General features: G+C 38.5%; 9 non-coding genes across 9 annotated transcripts; all 9 read right to left on the bottom strand.

Moving 5' to 3' along the window:
- Nucleotides 1-70: 70 nt before the first annotated feature.
- Nucleotides 71-143, bottom strand: TRNAV-AAC (transfer RNA valine (anticodon AAC)). Its single transcript has one exon. It is a non-coding gene; the product is annotated as a tRNA-Val (tRNA).
- A 3,387-nt stretch (nucleotides 144-3,530) lies between these two features.
- TRNAV-UAC (transfer RNA valine (anticodon UAC)) lies at nucleotides 3,531-3,603 on the bottom strand. Its single transcript has one exon. It is a non-coding gene; the product is annotated as a tRNA-Val (tRNA).
- A 1,656-nt stretch (nucleotides 3,604-5,259) lies between these two features.
- Nucleotides 5,260-5,332, bottom strand: TRNAV-UAC (transfer RNA valine (anticodon UAC)). The gene has a single exon. It is a non-coding gene; the product is annotated as a tRNA-Val (tRNA).
- A 4,369-nt stretch (nucleotides 5,333-9,701) lies between these two features.
- Nucleotides 9,702-9,774, bottom strand: TRNAV-AAC (transfer RNA valine (anticodon AAC)). The gene has a single exon. It is a non-coding gene; the product is annotated as a tRNA-Val (tRNA).
- Nucleotides 9,775-10,688: 914 nt separating this feature from the next.
- On the bottom strand, nucleotides 10,689-10,761 carry TRNAV-UAC (transfer RNA valine (anticodon UAC)). The gene has a single exon. It is a non-coding gene; the product is annotated as a tRNA-Val (tRNA).
- A 916-nt stretch (nucleotides 10,762-11,677) lies between these two features.
- TRNAV-UAC (transfer RNA valine (anticodon UAC)) lies at nucleotides 11,678-11,750 on the bottom strand. Its single transcript has one exon. It is a non-coding gene; the product is annotated as a tRNA-Val (tRNA).
- Nucleotides 11,751-12,666: 916 nt separating this feature from the next.
- Nucleotides 12,667-12,739, bottom strand: TRNAV-UAC (transfer RNA valine (anticodon UAC)). Its single transcript has one exon. It is a non-coding gene; the product is annotated as a tRNA-Val (tRNA).
- A 918-nt stretch (nucleotides 12,740-13,657) lies between these two features.
- On the bottom strand, nucleotides 13,658-13,730 carry TRNAA-AGC (transfer RNA alanine (anticodon AGC)). Its single transcript has one exon. It is a non-coding gene; the product is annotated as a tRNA-Ala (tRNA).
- A 2,393-nt stretch (nucleotides 13,731-16,123) lies between these two features.
- TRNAV-UAC (transfer RNA valine (anticodon UAC)) lies at nucleotides 16,124-16,196 on the bottom strand. The gene has a single exon. It is a non-coding gene; the product is annotated as a tRNA-Val (tRNA).
- Between the last annotated feature and the right edge of the window lie 2,356 nt (nucleotides 16,197-18,552).

Genomic DNA, 18,552 nt, shown 5'->3' on the forward strand with positions numbered 1-18,552 from the left:
TTCGGCAACAATGCCGAGAACTTCATATATTGTAGTTGGATAGCGTATTATTTCAACACTAAGAACAGATTGGTTTCACTGGGGATTGAACCCAGGACCTTCTGCGTGTTAAGCAGACGTGATGACCACTACACTATGAAACCTGACAAAAAGTTACTGTGTATTGGCTAGCAGAACAGAATTGTGACTGACGGGGCCTTTTTATTGCTGAAGGAAAGTATTTTTGATTAATGAAACATTTACAATTATTATTACATATTTTACCAGTTTTATTCCTACAAAGGGATTTTGCTTAAATTGAAGTTTATATTGAATGTGTTACTTTTTTCTCCATAGTTTGGTCTTTTGCTTTTGTATTTATGGGAACTATATAATTTGAAACAAATAGGATTTTTATAATATGGGATTATGTTTTCTGCTAAAATGGTCAATAAAAAAGAAACCCAGAATCGTAGTTCTCTTTGTGATGGAAGCCAAAATGTATTGTCATTTGGCAACGAAACCAAGAATTTCACATATTACAAGTCGATAGGAAATTACTAGTGATGAGCGAGTACTAAAAAGCTCGAGTGCTCGAAGCTCGGGCCGAGCCTCCCAAGATACTCGTGTACTCGGGCCGAGCAACGAGCCCAATGTTATCCTATGGGAGACCTGAGTATTTTTGTGAAATAACCCCCCGGCAGCATGTAGAAACCCTTAAAATGTCACAAAAGTCTCAGAAGAGTGCTCAAATGACATGGCAACAGCATGGGGAAGACCCCTTGAAGCATTTATCACTCTAAAGTCACAGCTGTGAACAATTTTGTCCGCGTTTTACGCCATTTTTACGGACTCACCAGAAAACCTTGCAAAATGACCCCAAACTGAATTTTCATGGCGGAAATGTTAAGGGCACATACACAATAGTGAGATAGAGCTGGTGTATGTTACTTTTTGAGATTAATACATGAAAGATTTTACATAAACATTGTGTGGCACTCCGATGTCCAAAACGCACGTTTTGTGCTTTTTACTAGCGATGTCGGTCATTTTTTTTTTCATTCTATCTCCCGTCGGTCGGTCTCGCTCTGTCGGTCTCTCTCTGTCTTGTCTGTCCCCCTCTCACAGTCTGTCGGTCATTCTCCCCCCTCTCTCTTACTCACCGTTCCCCGATCACTGCTGTGGCACTGCACGGCATTCACACTGCTCCTGCGGCTTTTCCTCTTTTGAAAAAGCCGGCCGCTCATTAATCAATCTCGTATTCTCTGCTTTCCTGCTTTTCGGCGCCTATGATTGGTTGCAGTGAGACACGCCCCCACTCTGAGTGACAGGTGTCACACTGCACCCAATCACAGCAGCCGGTGTGTGTGTGTATACTGTGCAGTGAAATAAATAATTAAATAATTAAAAAAACCGGCGTGCGGTCCCCCCCAATTTTAATACCAGCCAGATAAAGCCATACGGCTGAAGGCTGGTATTCTCAGGATGGGGAGCTCCACGTTATGGGGAGCCCCCCACCCTAACAATAACAGTCAGCAGCCGCCCAGAATTGCCGCATACATTATATGCGACAGTTCTGGGACTGTACCCGGCTCTTCCCGATTTACCCTGGTGAGTTGGCAAATCGGGGTAATAAGGAGTTATTGGCAGCCCATAGCTGCCAATAAGTCCTAGATTAATCATGTCAGGCGTCTCCCCGAGATTCCTTCCATGATTAATCTGTAAATTACAGTTAAAAAACACACACACCCGAAAAATCCTTTATTAGAAATAAAAAACAATAACAAAGTCCCTCATCACCAATTTATTACCCACAACAAAGCCCTCCATGTCCGGTGTAATCCACGGTCCTCCAGCGTCGCGTCCAGCTCTGCTACATGCAGGTGACAGGAGCTGCAGAATACACCGCCGCTCCGGTCACCTCCACGCAGCTAATGAGGTGAGTATAGCGATCAGCTGCTGTCACTGAGGTTACCTGGATCCAGCGGTGGATACAGCGGTGGCCGCGGGTAACCTCAGTGACAGCTCAGCTGATCGCGCTACTCACCGCCGCTCCGGTCAGCTCCATGCACCAACTGAGGAGAGTATAGCGATCAGCTGCTGTCACTGAGGTTAATCGCGGCCACCGCTGGATGCAGCGGTGGCCGCGAGTTACCTGACTGACAGCAGCTGATCGCGCTTATCACCTCAGTTGCTGTGTGAAGCTGACCGGAGCGGCGGTGAGTAGCGCGATCAGCTGCTGTCACTGAGGTTACCCGCGGCCACCGCTGGATCCAGGTAACCTCAGTGACAGCTCAGCTGATCGCTATACTCACCTCATTAGCTGCGTGGAGGTGACCGGAGCGGCGGTGTATTCTGCAGCTCCTGTCACCTGCATGCAGCAGAGCTGGACGCGACACTGGAGGACCGTGGATTACACCGGACATGGAGGGCTTTGTTGTGGGTAATAAATTGGTGATGAGGGACTTTGTTATTGTTTTTTATTTCTAATAAAGGATTTTTTCATGTGTGTGTGTTTATTTACTGTAATTTACAGATTAATCATGGAGGGTGTCTCATAGACGCCTGACATGATTAATCTAGGACTTATTGGCAGCTATGGGCTGCCAATAACTCCTTATTACCCCGATTTGCCAACGCACCAGGGTAAATCGGGAAGAGCCGGGTACAGTCCCAGAACCGTCGATATAATGTATGCGGCACTTCTGGGCGGCTGCTGACTGATATTGTTAGGGTGGGGGGCTCCCCATAACGTGGGGCTCCCCATCCTGAGAATACCAGCCTTCAGCCGTATGACTTTATCTGGCTGGTATTAAAATTGGGGGGACCGCACGCCGGTTTTTTTAATTATTTATTTTACTGCACAGTATAGACACGCCCACCGGCTGCTGTGATTGGGTGCAGTGAGACACCTGTCACTCAGCGTGGGGGCGTGTCTCACTGCAACCAATCATAGGCGCCTGTTGGCGTGGAAAGCAGGGAATATGAGATGGCTGTGTACAGAGCACAGCGCGCCGGCCGGTATAAAGGCTCGGTCACGCTGTGCAGGCCGGCCAATCACTGCAATTCCACAACTAACAGGGCTGTGGCATTGCAGTGGTCTGCCAGCCAATCCCTGCATGAGGGCTGGCTCTCAAAAGAGCGCCAACATGCAGAAATGAAGACCACGAGTAAAGCACGAGTATCGCGAAATTACTCGGTACCCGCCGAGTAGCCCGAGTACAGTGATACTCGTGCGAGTACCGAGTAGTAACAAGCATACTCGCTCATCACTAGAAATTACTTCAACACTAAAAACAGATTGGTTTCACTGGAGATTGAACCCAGGACTTTCTGCGTGTGAAGCAGACGTGATGACCACTACACTATGAAACCTTTGAAATCCTGCAAAATAATGGCAATTAGAGACGAGTTTTGACCGCCAGGGGAAAAAAAACAAATTCGTAGCTCTGTTGGTGATGGAAGCTAAAACATCCCGTTATTCGGCAACAAAGCCAAGAACTTTATATACTGCAGGTTGATAGGGGATTATTTCAACACCAAAAACACATGGGTTTCACTGGGGATTGAACCCAGGACCTTCTACGTGTAAAGCAGACGTGATTTCCACTACACTATGAAACCTTTGAAAGCCTGCAAAGTAATGGCAATTAGAGACGAGTTTTGACCGCCAGGGAAAAAAAAAACAAATTCGTAGCTCTGTTGGGGATGGAAGACAAAACATTCCATCCTTCGGCAACAAAGCCAAGAACTTCATATATTGTAGTTTAATTGAGCATTATTTCTACACCAAGAACAGATTGGCTTTACTGGGGATTGAACGCAGGACCTTGTGCGTGTTAAGCAGACGTGATGACCACTACTCTATGAAACCTGATGGGAAGTTACTGTGTATTGGCTAGCAGAGCAGAATTGTGACTGACGGGGCCTTTTTATTGCTGAAGGAAAGTATTTTTTGTTAATGAAACATTTACAATTTTTATTACATATTTTACCAGTTTTATTCCTACAAAGGGAATTTGCTTAAAAGGAAGTTTACATTGAATGTGTTACTTTTTTCCACATAGTTTAGTTGTTTGCTTTTGTATTTAAAGGAACTATATATTTTGAAACAAACAGGATTTATATAATATGGGATTATGTTTTTCTGCTAAAATGGTCAATAAAAAAGAAACCCAAAATCGTAGTTCTCTTGGTGATAAAAGCCAAAATATATTATCAGTTGGCAACAAAACAAAGAATTTCATATGTTACAGGTTGATAGCAAATTACTTCAACAGCGAAAACGGCTTGTTTTTACTGGGGATTTAACCCAGGACCTTCTGCGTGTGAAGTAGACGTGATGACGACTCCACTATGAAACCTGTGAAATCCTGCAAAGTAATGGCATTTAGAGACGAGTTTTGACCGCCAGGGAAAAAAAAATAATAATTTGTAGTTCTGTTTGTGATGGAAGCCAAAACATCCCGTCATACGGCAACAAAGCTGAGAACTTCATATATTGTAGTTGGATAGCGTATTATTTCAACACTAAGAACAGATTGGTTTCACTGGGGATTGAAGCCAGGACCTTCTGCGTGTTAAGCAGACGTGATGACCACTACATTATGAAAGCTGACGAAAAGTTACTGTGTATTGACTAGCAGAGCAGAATTGTGACTGACGGGGCCTTTTTATTGCTGAAGGAAAGTATTGTTGGTTAATGAAACATTTACAATTATTATTACATATTTTACCAGTTTTATTCCTACAAAGGGATTTTGCTTAAATTGAAGTTTATATTGAATGTGTTACTTTTTTCTCCATAGTTTGGTCTTTTGCTTTTGTATTTATGGGAACTATATATTTTGAAACAAATAGGATTTTTATAATATGGGATTATGTTTTCTGCTAAAATGGTCAATAAAAAAGAAACCCAAAATCGTAGTTCTCTTTGTGATGGAAGCCAAAATGTATTGTCATTTGGCAACGAAACCAAGAATTTCACATATTACAAGTCGATAGGAAATTACTTCAACACCAAAAACAGATTGGTTTCACTGGGGATTGAACCCAGGACCCTCTGCGTGTGAAGCAGACGTGATGACCACTACACTATGAAACCTTTGAAATCCTGCAAAGTAATGGCAATTAAAGACGAGTTTTGACCGCCAGGGATAAAAAAACAAATTCGTACCTCTGTTGGTGATGGAAGCTAAAACATCCCATTATTCGGCAACAAAGCCAAGAACTTTATATACTGCAGGTTGATAGGGGATTATTTCAACACCAAGAACACATGGGTTTCACTGGGGATTGAACCCAGAACCTTCTGCGTGTAAAGCAGACGTGATTTCCACTACACTATGAAACCTTTAAAAGCCTCCAAATTAATGGCAATTAGAGACGAGTTTTGACCGCCAGGGAAAAAAAAAACCAAATACGTAGCTCTGTTGGGGATGAAAGCCAAAACATCCCATCATTCGGCAACAAAGCCAAGAACTTCATATATTGTAGTTTAATTGAGTATTATTTCAACACCAAGAACAGATTGGTATTACTGGGGATTGAACGCAGGACCTTCTGCGTGTTAAGCAGACGTGAAGACCACTACTCTATGAAACCTGATGCAAAGTTACTGTGTATTGGCTAGCAGAGCAGAATTGTGACTGACGGGGCCTTTTTATTGCTGAAGGAAAGTATTTTTGGTTAATGAAACATTTACAATTTTTATTACATATTTTACCAGTTTTATTCCTACAAAGGGATTTTGCTTAAAAGGAAGTTTACATTAAATGTGTTACTTTTTTCCACATAGTTTAGTTGTTTGCTTTTGTATTTAAAGGAACTATATATTTTGAAACAAACAGGATTTTTATAATATGGGATTATGTTTTCTGCTAAAATGGTCAATAAAATAGAAACCCAAAATCGTAGTTCTCTTGGTGAGGGAAGCCAATATATATTATCAGTTGGCAACAAAACAAAAAATTTCATATAATACAGGTTGATAGCAAATTACTTCAACAGCGAAAACGGCTTGTTTTTACTGGGGATTGAACCCAGGACCTTCTGCGTGTGAAGTAGACGTGATGACCACTCCACTATGAAACCTATGAAATCCTGCAAAGTAATGGCATTTAGAGACGAGTTTTGACCGCCAGGGGAAAAAAAAATAAATTCGTAGCTCTGTTGGGGATGGAAGCCAAATCATCCCATCATTCGGCAACAAAGCCAAGAACTTCATATATTGTAGTTTAATTGAGTATTATTTCAACACCAAGAACAGTTTGGTTTTACTGGGGATTGAACGCAGGACCTTCTGCGTGTTAAGCAGACGTGATGACCACTACTCTATGAAACTTGATGGAAAGTTACTATGTATTGGCTAGCAGAGCAGAATTGTGACTGACAGCGCCTTTTTATTGCTGAAGGAAAGTATTTTTAGTTAATGAAACATTTACAATTATTATTACATATTTTACCAGTTTTATTCCTACAAAGGGATTTTGCTTAAATTGAAGTTTATATTGAATGTGTTACTTTTTTCTCCATAGTTTGGTCTTTTGCTTTTGTATTTATGGGAACTATATATTTTGAAACAAATAGGATTTTTATAATCTGGGAATATGTTTTCTGCTAAAATTGTCAATAAAAAAGAAACCCAAAATCGTAGTTCTCTTTGTGATGGAAGCCAAAATGTATTGTCATTTGGCAACGAAACCAAGAATTTCACATATTACAAGTCGATAGGAAATTACTTCAACACCAAAAGCAGATTGGTTCACTGGGGATTGAACCCAGGACCTTCTGCGTGTGAAGCAGACGTGATGACCACTACACTATGAAACCTTTGAAATCCTGCAAAGTAATGGCAATTAGAGACGAGTTTTGACCGCCAGGGGAAAAAAAACAAATTCGTAACTCTGTTGGTGATGGAAGCTAAAACATTCCGTTATTCGGCAACAATGCCAAGAACTTTATATACTGCATGTTGATAGGGGATTATTTCAACACCAAGAACACATGGGTTTCACTGGGGATTGAACCCAGGACCTTCCGCGTGTAAAGCAGACGTGATTTCCACTACACTATGAAACCCTTGAAAGCCTGCAAAGTAATGGCAATTAGAGACGAGTTTTGACCGCCAGGGAAAAAAAAAACAAATTCGTATCTCTGTTGGGGATGGAAGCCAAAACATCCCATCATTCGGCAACAAAGCCAAGAACTTCATATATTGTAGTTTAATTTAGTATTATTTCAACACCAAGAACAGATTGGTTTTACTGGGGATTGAACGCAGGACCTTCTGCGTGTTAAGAAGACGTGATGACCACTACTCTATGAAACCTGGTGGAAAGTTGCTGTGTATTGGCTAGCAGAGCAGAATTGTGACTGACGGGGCTTTTTTATTGCTGAAGGAAAGTATTTTTGGTTAATGAAACATTTACAATTTTTATTGCATATTTTACCAGTTTTATTCCTACAAAGGAATTTTGCTTAAAAGGAAGTTTACATTAAATGTGTTACTTTTTTCCACATAGTTTAGTTGTTTGCTTTTGTATTTAAAGGAACTATATATTTTGAAACAAACAGGATTTTTATAATATGGGATTATGTTTTCTGCTAAAATGGTCAATAAAAAAGAAACCCAAAATCGTAGTTCTCTTGGTGATGGAAGCCAAAATATATTATCAGTTGGCAACAAAACAAAGAATTTCATATGTTATAGGTTTAAAGCAAATTACTTCAACAACGAAAACGGCTTGTTTTTACTGGGGATTGAACCCAGGACCTTCTGCGTGTGAAGTAGACGTGATGACGACTCCACTATGAAACCTGTGAAATCCTGCAAAGTAATGGCATTTAGAGACGAGTTTTGACCGCCAGGGAAAAAAAAATAATAATTTGTAGTTCTGTTTGTGATGGAAGCCAAAACATCCCGTCATTCGGCAACAAAGCCGAGAACTTCAAATATTGTAGTTGGATAGCGTATTATTTCAACACTAAGAACAGAGTGGGTACACTGGGGATTGAACTCAGGACCTTCTGCGTGTTAAGGAGACGTGTGACCACTACACTATGAAACCTGATGAAAAGTTACTGTGTATTGGCTAGCAGAGCAGAATTGTGACTGACGGGGCCTTTTTATTGCTGAAGGAAAGTATTTTTAGTTAATGAAACATTTACAATTATTATAACATATTTTACCAGTTTTATTCCTACAAAGGGATTTTGCTTAAATTGAAGTTTATATTGAATGTGTTACTTTTTTCTCCATAGTTTGGTCTTTTGCATTTGTATTTATGGGAACTATATAATTTGAAACAAATAGGATTTTTATAATATGGGATTATGTTTTCTGCTAAAATGGTCAATAAAAAAGAAACCCAAAATCGTAGTTCTCTTTGTGAAGGAAGCCAAAATGTATTGTCATTTGGCAACGAAACCAAGAATTTCACATATTACAAGTCGATAGGAAATTACTTCAACACCAAAAACAGATTGGTTTCACTGGAGATTGAACCCAGGACCTTCTGCGTGTGAAGCAGACGTGATGACCACTACTCTATGAAACCTTTGAAATCCTGCAAAGTAATGGCAATTAGAGACGAGTTTTGACCGCCAGGGGAGAAAAAACAAATTCGTAGCTCTGTTGGTGATGGAAGCTAAAACATCCCGTTATTCGGCAACAATACCAAGAACTTTATATACTGCAGGTTGATAGGGGATTATTTCAACACCAAGAACACATGGGTTTCACTGGGGATTGAAGCCAGGACCTTCCGCGTGTAAAGCAGACGTGATTTTCACTACACTATGAAACCTTTGAAAGCCTGCAAAGTAATGGCAATTAGAGACGAGTTTTGACCGCCAGGGAAAAAAAAAACAAATTCGTAGCTCTGTTGGGGATGGAAGCCAAAACATCCCATCATTCGGCAACAAAGCCAAGAACTTCATATATTGTAGTTTAATTGAGTATTATTTCAACACCAAGAACAGATTGGTTTTACTGGGGATTGAACGCAGGACCTTCTGCGTGTTAAGCAGACATGTGACCACTACACTATGAAACCTTATGAAAAGTTACTGTGTATTGGCTAGCAGAGCAGAATTGTGACTGACGGGGCCTTTTTATTGCTGAAGGAAAGTATTTTTAGTTAATGAAACATTTACAATTATTATTACATATTTTACCAGTTTTATTCCTACAAAGGGATTTTGCTTAAATTGAAGTTTATATTGAATGTGTTCTTTTTTCTCCATAGTTTGGTCTTTTGCTTTTGTATTTATGGGAACTATATAATTTGAAACAAATAGGATTTTTATAATATGGGATTATGTTTTCTGCTAAAATGGTCAATTAAAAAGAAACCCAAAATCGTAGTTCTCTTGGTGATGGAAGCCAAAATATATTATCAGTTGGGAACAAAACCAAGAATTTCATATATTACAGGTTGATATAAAATTACTTCAACAGCGAAAACAGCTTGTTTTTACTGGGGATTGAACACAGGACCTTCTGCGTGTGAAGTAGACGTGATGACCACTCCACTATGAAACCTGTGAAATCCTGCAAAGTAATGGCATTTAGAGACGAGTTTTGACCGCCAGGGGAAAAAAAAAAATAATTTGTAGTTCTGTTTGTGATGGAAGCTAAAACATACCGTCATTCGGCAACATTGCCGAGATCTTCATATATTGTAGTTGGATAGCATATTATTTCAACATTAAGAACAGATTGGATTCACTGGGGATTGAACCCAGGACCTTCTGCGTGTTAAGCAGACGTGATGACCACTACACTATGAAACCTTTGAAAGCCTGCAAAGTAATGGCAATTAGAGATGAGTTTTGACCGCCAGGGAAAAAAAACCAATTTCGTAGCTCTGTTGGGAATGGAAGCCAAAACATCCCATCATTCGGCAACAAAGCCAAGAACTTCATATATTGTAGTTTAATTGAGTATTATTTCAACACCAAGAACAGTTTGGTTTTACTGGGGATTGAACGCAGGACCTTCTGCGTGTTAAGCAGACGTGATGACCACTACTCTATGAAACCTGATGAAAAGTTACTGTGTATTGGCTAGCAGAGCAGAATTGTGACTGACAGGGCCTTTTTATTGCTGAAGGAAAGTATTTTTGGTTAATGAAACATTTACAAATTTTATTACATATTTTACCAGTTTTATTCCTACAAAGGGATTTTGCTTAAAAGGAAGTTTACATTAAATGTGTTACTTTTTTCCACATATTTTAGTTGTTTGCTTTTGTATTTAAAGGAACTATATATTTTGAAACAAATAGGATTTTTATAATATGGGATTATGTTTTCTGCTAAAATGTTCAATAAAAAAGAAACCCAAAATCGTAGTTCTCTTTGTGATGGAAGCCAAAATGTATTGTCATTTGGCAACGAAACCAAGAATTTCACATATTACAGGTCGATAGGAAATTACTTCAACACCAAAAACAGATTGGTTTTACTGGGGATTGAGCCCAGGACCTTCTGCGTGTGAAGCAGACATGATGACGACTACACTATGAAACCTTTGAAATCCTGCAAAGTAATGGCAATTAGAGACGAGTTTTGACCGCCAGGGGAAAAAAAACAAATTCGTAGCTCTGTTGGTGATGGAAGCTAAAACATCCCGTTATTCGTCAACAAAGCCAAGAACTTTATATACTGCAGGTTGATAGGGGATTATTTCAACACCAAGAACACATGGGTTTCACTGGGGATTGAACCCAGGACCTTCTGCGTGTAAAGCAGACGTGATTTCCACTACACTATGAAACCTTTGGAAGCCTGCAAAGTAATGGCAATAAGAGACGAGTTTTGACCGCCAGGGAAAAAAAAAACCAAATTCGTAGCTCTGTTGGGGATGGAAGCCAAAACATCCCATCATTCGACAACAAAGCCAAGAACTTCATATATTGTAGTTTAATTGAGTATTATTTCAACACCAAGAACAGATTGGTTTTACTGGGGATTGAACGCAGGACCTTCTGCGTGTTAAGCAGACGTGATGACCACTACTCTATGAAACCTGATGGAAAGTTACTGTGTATTGGCTAGCAGAGCAGAATTGTGACTGACAGGGCCTTTTTATTGCTGAAGGAAAGTATTTTTGGTTAATGAAACATTTACAATTTTTATTACATATTTTACCAGTTTTATTCCTACAAAGGGATTTTGCTTAAATTGAAGTTTATATTAAATGTGTGACTTTTTTCCACATAGTTTAGTTGTTTGCTTTTGTATTTAAAGGAACTATATATTTTGAAACAAACAGGATTTTTATAATATGGGATTATGTTTTCTGCTAAAATGGTCAATAAAAAAGAAACCCAAAATCGTAGTTCTCTTTGTGATGGAAGCCAAAATGTATTGTCATTTGGCAACGAAACCAAGAATTTCACATATTACAGGTCGATAGGAAATTACTTCAACACCAAAAACAGATTGGTTTTACTGGGGATTGAGCCCAGGACCTTCTGCGTGTGAAGCAGACATGATGACGACTACACTATGAAACCTTTGAAATCCTGCAAAGTAATGGCAATTAGAGACGAGTTTTGACCGCCAGGGGAAAAAAAACAAATTCGTAGCTCTGTTGGTGATGGAAGCTAAAACATCCCGTTATTCGTCAACAAAGCCAAGAACTTTATATACTGCAGGTTGATAGGGGATTATTTCAACACCAAGAACACATGGGTTTCACTGGGGATTGAACCCAGGACCTTCTGCGTGTAAAGCAGACGTGATTTCCACTACACTATGAAACCTTTGGAAGCCTGCAAAGTAATGGCAATAAGAGACGAGTTTTGACCGCCAGGGAAAAAAAAAACCAAATTCGTAGCTCTGTTGGGGATGGAAGCCAAAACATCCCATCATTCGACAACAAAGCCAAGAACTTCATATATTGTAGTTTAATTGAGTATTATTTCAACACCAAGAACAGATTGGTTTTACTGGGGATTGAACGCAGGACCTTCTGCGTGTTAAGCAGACGTGATGACCACTACTCTATGAAACCTGATGGAAAGTTACTGTGTATTGGCTAGCAGAGCAGAATTGTGACTGACAGGGCCTTTTTATTGCTGAAGGAAAGTATTTTTGGTTAATGAAACATTTACAATTTTTATTACATATTTTACCAGTTTTATTCCTACAAAGGGATTTTGCTTAAATTGAAGTTTATATTAAATGTGTTACTTTTTTCCACATAGTTTAGTTGTTTGCTTTTGTATTTAAAGGAACTATATATTTTGAAACAAACAGGATTTTTATAATATGGGATTATGTTTTCTGCTAAAATGGTCAATAAAAAAGAAACCCAAAATCGTAGTTCTCTTTGTGATGGAAGCCAAAATGTATTGTCATTTGGCAACGAAACCAAGAATTTCACATATTACAGGTCGATAGGAAATTACTTCAACACCAAAAACAGATTGGTTTTACTGGGGATTGAGCCCAGGACCTTCTGCGTGTGAAGCAGACATGATGACGACTACACTATGAAACCTTTGAAATCCTGCAAAGTAATGGCAATTAGAGACGAGTTTTGACCGCCAGGGGAAAAAAAACAAATTCGTAGCTCTGTTGGTGATGGAAGCTAAAACATCCCGTTATTCGTCAACAAAGCCAAGAACTTTATATACTGCAGGTTGATAGGGGATTATTTCAACACCAAGAACACATGGGTTTCACTGGGGATTGAACCCAGGACCTTCTGCGTGTAAAGCAGACGTGATTTCCACTACACTATGAAACCTTTGGAAGCCTGCAAAGTAATGGCAATAAGAGACGAGTTTTGACCGCCAGGGAAAAAAAAAACCAAATTCGTAGCTCTGTTGGGGATGGAAGCCAAAACATCCCATCATTCGACAACAAAGCCAAGAACTTCATATATTGTAGTTTAATTGAGTATTATTTCAACACCAAGAACAGATTGGTTTTACTGGGGATTGAACGCAGGACCTTCTGCGTGTTAAGCAGACGTGATGACCACTACTCTATGAAACCTGATGGAAAGTTACTGTGTATTGGCTAGCAGAGCAGAATTGTGACTGACAGGGCCTTTTTATTGCTGAAGGAAAGTATTTTTGGTTAATGAAACATTTACAATTTTTATTACATATTTTACCAGTTTTATTCCTACAAAGGGATTTTGCTTAAATTGAAGTTTATATTAAATGTGTTACTTTTTTCCACATAGTTTAGTTGTTTGCTTTTGTATTTAAAGGAACTATATATTTTGAAACAAACAGGATTTTTATAATATGGGATAATGTTTTCTGCTAAAATGGTCAATAAAAAAGAAACCCAAAATCGTAGTTCTCTTGGTGATGGAAGCCAAAATATATTATCAGTTGGCAACAAATCAAAGAATTTTATATGTTACAGGTTGATAGCAAATTACTTCAACAGCAAAAACGGCTTGTTTCTACTGGGGATTGAACCCAGGACCTTCTGCGTGTGAAGTAGACGTGTTGACGACTCCACTATGAAACCTGTGAAAACCTGCAAAGTAATGGCATTTAGAGACGAGTTTTGACCGCCAGGGGAAAAAAAAAAATAATTTGTAGTTCTGTTTGTGATGAAAGCCAAAACATCCCATCATTCGGCAACAAAGCCGAGAACATCATATATTGTAGTTGGATAGCGTATTATTTCAACATTAAGAACAGATTGGATTCACTGGGGATTGAACCCAGGACCTTCTGCGTGCTAAGCAGACGTGATGACCACTACACTATGAAACCTGACGAAAAGTTACTGTGTAATCGCTAGCAGAGCAGAATTGTGACTGACGGGGCCTTTTTATTGCTGAAGGAAAGTATTTTTGGTTAATTAAACATTTACAATTATTATTACATATTTTACCAGTTTTATTCCTACAAAAGGATTTTGCTTAAATTGAAGTTTATATTGAATGTGTTACTTTTTTCTCCATAGTTTGGTCTTTTGCTTTTGTATTTATGGGAACTATATATTTTGAAACAAATAGGATTTTTATAATATGGGATTATGTTTTCTGCTAAAATGGTCAATAAAAAAGAAACCCAAAATCGTAGTTCTCTTTGTGATGGAAGCCAAAATGTATTGTCATTTGGCAACGAAACCAAGAATTTGACATATTACAAGTCGATAGGAAATTACTTCAACACTAAAAACAGATTGGTTTCACTGGAGATTGAACCCAGGACTTTCTGCGTGTGAAGCAGACGTGATGACCACTACACTATGAAACCTTTGAAATCCTGCAAAATAATGGCAATTAGAGACGAGTTTTGACCGCCAGGGGAAAAAAAACAAATTCGTAGCTCTGTTGGTGATGGAAGCTAAAACATCCCGTTATTCGGCAATAAAGCCAAGAACTTTATATACTGCAGGTTGATAGGGAATTATTTCAACACCAAAAACACATGGGTTTCACTGGGGATTGAACCCAGGACCTTCTGCGTGTAAAGCAGACGTGATTTCCACTACACTATGAAACATTTGAAATCCTGCAAAGTAATGGCAATTAGAGACGAGTTTTGACCGCCAGGTAAAAAAAAAACAAATTCGTAGCTCTGTTGGGGATGGAAGCCAAAACATTCCATCCTTCGGCAACAAAGCCAAGAACTTCATATATTGTAGTTTAATTGAGTATTATTTCTACACCAAGAACAGATTGGCTTTACTGGGGATTGAACGCAGGACCTTATTCGTGTTAAGCAGACGTGATGACCACTACTCTATGAAACCTGATGGAAAGTTTCTGTGCATTGGCTAGCAGAGCAGAATTGTGACTGACGGGGCCTTTTTATTGCTGAAGGAAAGTATTTTTGGTTAATGGAACATTTACAATTTTTATTACATATTTTACCAGTTTTATTCCTACAAAGGGATTTTGCTTAAAAGGAAGTTTACATTGAATATGTTACTTTTTTCCACATAGTTTAGTTGTTTGCTTTTGTATTTAAAGGAACTATATATTTTGAAACAAACAGGATTTTTATAATATGGGATTATGTTTTCTGCTAAAATTGTCAATAAAAAATAAACCCAAAATCGCAGTTCTCTTGGTGGGGGAAGCCAAAATATATTATCAGTTGGCAATAAAACCAAGAATTTCATATATTAGAGGTTGATAGCAAATTACTTCAACAGCGAAAACGGCTTGTCTTCACTGGGGATTGAACCCAGGACCTTCTGTGTGTGAAGTAGACATGATGACCACTCCACTATGAAACCTGTGAAATCCTGCAAAGTAATGGCATTTAGAGACGAGTTTTGACCGTTAGGGGAAAAAAAAAAATAATTTCTAGTTCTGTTTGTGATGGAAGCCAAAACATCCCGTCATTCGGCAACAAAGCCGAGAACTTCATATATTGTAGTTGGATAGCGTATTAATTCAACACTAAGAACAGATTGGTTTCACTGGGGATTGAACCCAGGACCTTCTGCGTGTTAAGCAGACGTGATGACCACTACAATATGAAACCTGACGAAAAGTTACTGTGTATTGGCTAGCAGAGCAGAATTGTGACTGACGGGGTATTTTTATTGCTGAAGGAAAGTATTTTTGGTTAATGAAACATTTACAATTATTATTACATATTTTACCAGTTTTATTCCTACAAAGGGATTTTGCTTAAATTGAAGTTTATATTGAATGTGTTACTTTTTTCTCCATAGTTTGGTCTTTTGCTTTTGTATTTATGGGAACTATATATTTTGAAACAAATAGGATTTTTATAATATGGGATTATGTTTTCTGCTAAAATGGTCAATAAAAAACAAACCCAAAATCGTAGTTCTCTTTGTGATGGAAGCCAAAATGTATTGTCATTTGGCAACGAAACCAAGAATTTCACATATTACAAGTCGATAGGAAATTACTTCAACACCAAAATCAGATTGATTTCACTGGGGATTGAACCCAGGACCTTCTGCGTGTGAAGCAGATGTGATGACCACTACACTATGAAACCTTTGAAATCCTTCAAAGTAATGGCAATTAGAGACGAGTTTTGACCGCCAGAGGAAAAAAACCAAATTCGTAGCTCTGTTGGTGATGGAAGCTAAAACATCCCGTTATTCAGCAACAAAGCCAAGAACGTTATATACTGCAGGTTGATAGGGGATTATTTCAACACCAAGAACACATGGGTTTCACTGGGGATTGAACCCAGGACCTTCTGCGTGTAAAGCAGATGTGATTTCCACTACACTATGAAACCTTTGAAAAAACGCAAAGTAATGGCAATTAGAGACGAGTTTTGACCGCCAGGGAAAAAAAAAACAAATTCGTAGCTCTGTTGGGGATGGAAGCCAAAACATCCCATCATTCGGCAACAAAGCCATGAACTTCATATATTGTAGTTTAATCGAGTATTATTTCAACACCAAGAACAGATTGGTTTTACTCGGGATTGAACGCAGGACCTTCTGCGTGTTAAGCAGACGTGATGACCACTACTCTATGAAACCTGATGGAAAGTTACTGTGTATTGGCTAGCAGAGCAGAATTGTGACTGACGGGGCCTTTTTATTGCGGAAGGAAAGTATTTTTGGTTAATGTAACATTTACAATTTTTATTACATATTTTACCAGTTTTATTCCTACAAAGGGATTTTGCTTAAAAGGAAGTTTACATTGAATGTGTTACTTTTTTCCACATAGTTTAGTTGTTTGCTTTTGTATTTAAAGGAACTATATATTTTGAAACAAACATGATTTTTATAATATGGGATTATGTTTTCTGCTAAAATGGTCAATAAAAAAGAAACCCAAAATCGTAGTTCTCTTGGTGATGGAAGCCAAAATATATTATCAGTTGGCAACAAAACAAAGAATTTCATATGTTACAGGTTGATAGCAAATTACTTCAACAGCGAAAACGGCTTGTTTTTACTGGGGATTGAACCCAGGACCTTCTGAGTGTGAAGTAGACGTGTTGACGACTCCACTATGAAACCTGTGAAATCCTGCAAAGTAATGGCATTTAGAGACGAGTTTTGACCGCCAGGGGAAAAAAAAAAAAATAATTTGTAGTTCTGTTTGTGATGGAAGCCAAAACATCCCGTTATTCTGCTACAAAGCCGAGAACTTCATATATTGGAGTTGCATAGCGTATTATTTCAACACTAAGAACAGATTGGTTTCACTGGGGATTGAACGCAGGATCTTCTGCGTGTTAAGCAGACGTGATGACCACTACACTATGAAACCTGACAAAAAGCTACTGTGTATTGGCTAGCAGAGCAGAATTGTGACTGACGGGGCCTTTTTATTGCTGAACGATAGTATTTTTGGTTAATGAAACACAATTATTATTACATATTTTACCAGTTTTATTCCTACAAAGGGATTTTGCTTAAAAGGAAGTTTATATTGAATGTGTTACTTTTCTCCACATAGTTTAGTTGTTTGCTTTTGTATTTAAAGGAACTATATATATAATATGGGATTATGTTTTCTGCTAAAATGGTGAATAAAAAAGAAACCCAAAATCGTAGTTCTCTTTGTGATGGAAGCCAAAATTCCATCACAAATTCGTAGCTCTGTTGGGTATGGAAGCCAAAACATTCCATCCTTCGGCAACAAAGCCAAGAACTTCATATATTGTAGTTTAATTGAGTATTATTTCAACACCAAGAACAGATTGGTTTTATTGGGATTGAACGCAGGACCTTCTGCGTGTTAAGCAGACGTGATGACCACTACTCTGTGAAACCTGATGGAAAGTTACTGTGTATTGGCTAGCAGAGCAGAATTGTGACTGACGGGGCCTTTTTATTGCTGAAGGAAAGTATTTTTGGTTAATGAAACATTTACAATTTTTATTACATATTTTACCAGTTTTATTCCTACAAAGAGATTTTGCTTAAAAGGAAGTTTACATTGAATGTTTTACTTTTTTCCACATAGTTTAGTTGTTTGCTTTTGTATTTAAAGGAACTATATATTTTGAAACAAACAGGATTTTTATAATATGGGATTATGTTTTCTGCTAAAATTGTCAATAAAAAATAAACCCAAAATCGTAGTTCTCTTGGTGAGGGAAGCCAAAATATATTATCAGTTGGCAATAAAACCAAGAATTTCATATATTGATAGCAAATTACTTCAACAGCGAAAACAGCTTGTTTTTACTGGGGATAGAACCCAGGACCTTCTGCATGTGAAGTAGACGTGATGACCACTCCACTATGAAACCTGTGAAATCCTGCAAAGTAATGGCATTTAGAGACGAGTTTTGACCGCCAGGGGAAAAAAAAAAAAATTATTTGTAGTTCTGTTTGTGATGGAAGCCAAAACATACCGTCATTCGGCAACAATGCCGAGAACTTCATATATTGTAGTTGGATAGCTTATGATTTCAACACTAAGAACAGATTGGTTTCACTGGGGATTGAACCCAGGACCTTCTGCGTGTTAAGCAGACGTGATGACTAGAGATGAGCGAACTGGTCCCGGTTTGGCTCGAGGTCGGTTCGCCGAACGGGGGTCCCGATCGAGTTCGGTTCGTCGAACGTTCGACGAACCGAACTCGAACCAATAGGCTATAATGGGAGGCAATCACAAACATATAA

Source organism: Anomaloglossus baeobatrachus, unplaced genomic scaffold (genome assembly GCF_048569485.1).
Source record: "Anomaloglossus baeobatrachus isolate aAnoBae1 unplaced genomic scaffold, aAnoBae1.hap1 Scaffold_535, whole genome shotgun sequence".
Lineage (NCBI taxonomy): Eukaryota > Metazoa > Chordata > Amphibia > Anura > Aromobatidae > Anomaloglossus > Anomaloglossus baeobatrachus.